Source organism: Sceloporus undulatus, chromosome 1 (genome assembly GCF_019175285.1).
Source record: "Sceloporus undulatus isolate JIND9_A2432 ecotype Alabama chromosome 1, SceUnd_v1.1, whole genome shotgun sequence".
NCBI classification, from domain to species: Eukaryota; Metazoa; Chordata; class Lepidosauria; order Squamata; family Phrynosomatidae; genus Sceloporus; species Sceloporus undulatus.
The window spans coordinates 159641783-159644898 of NC_056522.1; positions in this window are offsets into that span (position 1 = coordinate 159641783).

Here is a 3116-nt window from a genome sequence, read left to right on the forward strand (position 1 = left end):
CTTCCAGAGCAGACTCATTGTATCAGTTGGATTTGCGTAAATTTTGATATAATATTCAACAGTTGAGACCACCAAGCAATATCCAGGTGCTGTCGGCTATATTCATGGGAAGGCAGTGGCAATCTGTCCCTGAATATTCCTTGTCTCAGAAAACACTGTTAAATACATGGGGTTGTGATAGGTCAACAGGAGACCTGAAAACATACTTTTAAAAGATTTTATTATAAAAGAGCCAACTCTAATTGGAAGCTGCAACTCGATTTTGACTAATATTTTCATTATTATTATTATTAACCTTTATTTATGAAGCGCTGTAAATTTACACAGCGCTGTACATGCAATATTAAATATATTCATTGTACTTGAGATTTATTTACACTTTTGGAAGGATTTAAAAAGTAAAAAAATACTTATTAGCATTTACTTGCAATACATATAAATTAAATAATGTGTTTATCCTGCTCAATCTGTTACACACTGGGCAAATCTTATACAGAAATCAATCAGAATACTATGTACTCCATAGTTAACAAAATAAATTTAGAATTAAAAAGCCATACAAAATCTCCTTCAAGTCCTGAGGTGTTTTATGGTCAGCAGTAACCAACCTTTTTTAAGGTGTTTTTTTTAAATCAAAAATTCCAGTGTGACTTCCAATAATACAAACTAAGAAACGCAATTACTGAAATGTTAAAGGAATACAATATTTCAGCAAAATCACAGGCATAATTGACAAAATTAGCAACCAGTGAAGTGAATAAATGAGTCTTGTCAGAAATGCCTCATGCTGGGGGCTCATGATCTCAATAAGGACAGACTGCTTGATAAATAGGAAGATGGTTCAATTCTTTCTCAAGAATGGCCTTGAGAGAAAGAGAAAGTTGGGTAGTTATGGGTCTAGTCGGGCTTTCCACCAGCAAGATTTCATCCGAGGGACTGCAGCACACAAAAGGAAAAAGGTTCCTTCTACTCCAATTTTATGATGCATGTCCGATGCATGGCCCCATGCTTGTCTGATTTCAGCAAATGAGTTGTGAGATCAGGTGATAAAAAGTTGTAGACATGACTTATTACTGCCTACATCCAACAGGACCATTATCAAGGAAAGCTTCAAGTCCTTGTCATGGTACCCAATAACTATACCTCAGTGATTTGACTACCGGGAGCTTGATCTGTTCTATTCATGTCAAGCCTGTGTGGGCATTGTATGCCTTCAAGATGTTTCCAATGGTGATCCTAAGGGGACCCTATCATGGAGTTTTCTTGGCAAGATTCGTTCAGAAGAGGTTTGCTATTGCCTTTCCCTGAGGCTGAAAGCATGTGGCTTGCCTAAGGTCAACCAGAGATTTCATGGCCTAGTGGGAAATAAACCCTGGTCTCCAGAGCCATAGTCCCAACACTTTCCACTACGCCATACTGGCTCCTATGCCAGTCTATTTAACAAAGTCAGATAGACCAGGAAAGAGGGACAGGGAAAAGTGAAATTTGCTAAAGGGCAAATCATTAGTTCCTGTACTGCAACAGTATTCTCACTGACCTTGTAAAATACACAAAGATTACTCTCTGAGGAGTTGCCCTCTAGCTCAGATATCTATGGGCCAAAACAGTGACAGCCAGTTGGACAGCCACATAGACAGTTTTAAAATAAAGTAAAATTGGAAGACAAAGAAGGTGAACATATCAATGCAGGCTACCAAAGCAGAGATATAAAGAGCTACCTGGTGTGCAGCCAAAGCTGTTGGTCTCAGAAATAGATATGTCTAGGTGCCCAGATATTTAGTAAATGTACTGCCCAGCTGGCTTTACATGACTTAGAGGCAATGTTTACTCAAAATACTCATTGCCTGCAGTACAACCTGCTTACAAATAAGTATGCCTCTGCATTGAAAAAACAAATGGTGTATTCCGAGATGTAATCTGACACACCAGCTGCAGCCCAGTCAGCTTTGTGAACTATCTGGGATCCTGTTGAGTAGGCCTGGTGGTGTTGGTTCTGTCTGTGGCTTGAAATGAACCTTTCTGCAACCAAAAGATCTATAGCAGTTCTTAATCAGGTGTGGATCAACTGGCTGGGGAGGGAAGGGATCTGTTTCAAATGGCATATTGGAGTGCCTCCATGGATCCATGTGGGAACAAACAAGCCTGGACAAATATTGCTGTTAGGGAGTCCTGCCCACCAATGTGGAAATGGAAAAGCTAGATCTGGTCAGTTCTGTGCTCACTTGTTGCTGCTCCTGTTGTGTGCCTTCAAATCATTTCTGACTTATGGAGACCCTAAGGTGAACCTACCATGAGGTTTCCTTGGCATGTTTGTTCACAGAGGTTTGCCATTGCTCACTAAATAATATTTGTAGAAGAGAGCAAACTTGTAACCTAAATATTCTGATACTCACTAAACTTTTTCCTCGTCATTTGTAACATGAGTTCATTTTATAAAAGACTCATGCAGCAGGGAATTCTAAAAAGAAAATCAGCATGTGCTTTATAGATTATAGCAAAGCCTTCAACTGGGTAGATCATGAAAGGCTATGGAATGCCCTTAGAGACATGGGAGTGCCAACACATATGATAGTCCTGATGAGGAATCTGTATTCGGGACAAGAGGCTACTGTCAAGACAGAACACAGAGAAACAGAATGGTTCCCAAATGGCAAAGAGGTCAGACAAGGCTGTATCCTTTCACTCTATCTGTTCAACTTGTATGCAGAACTTATTATAAGAAAAGCAGGTTTGAATACAGAAGAAGAAGGAGTGAAAATAAGAGATCTAAGATATGCAGATGACACCATGGTACTAGCAGAATACCTTGCAGACATGGAACACCTACCAAGGAAGATCAAAGAAGAAAGTGCAAAGGCAGACTTAATGATGAACATAAAGAAAACAAAAATAATGACCACCGAGGACCTACACAAGTTCAACCTAGACAATGAAGAAATAAAAATAGTAAAAGAATCCCATGCCTGGGATCAAACATTGAAAGAAATGGGGACTGCAGTCAGGAAATCAGAAGAAGATTAAGAATGGGGAGGGTGGCTATGAAAGAACTAGAAAAGAGTCTAAAATGCAAAGATATACAACTCAACACAAAAATCAGAATCGTACAAGCCATTGTA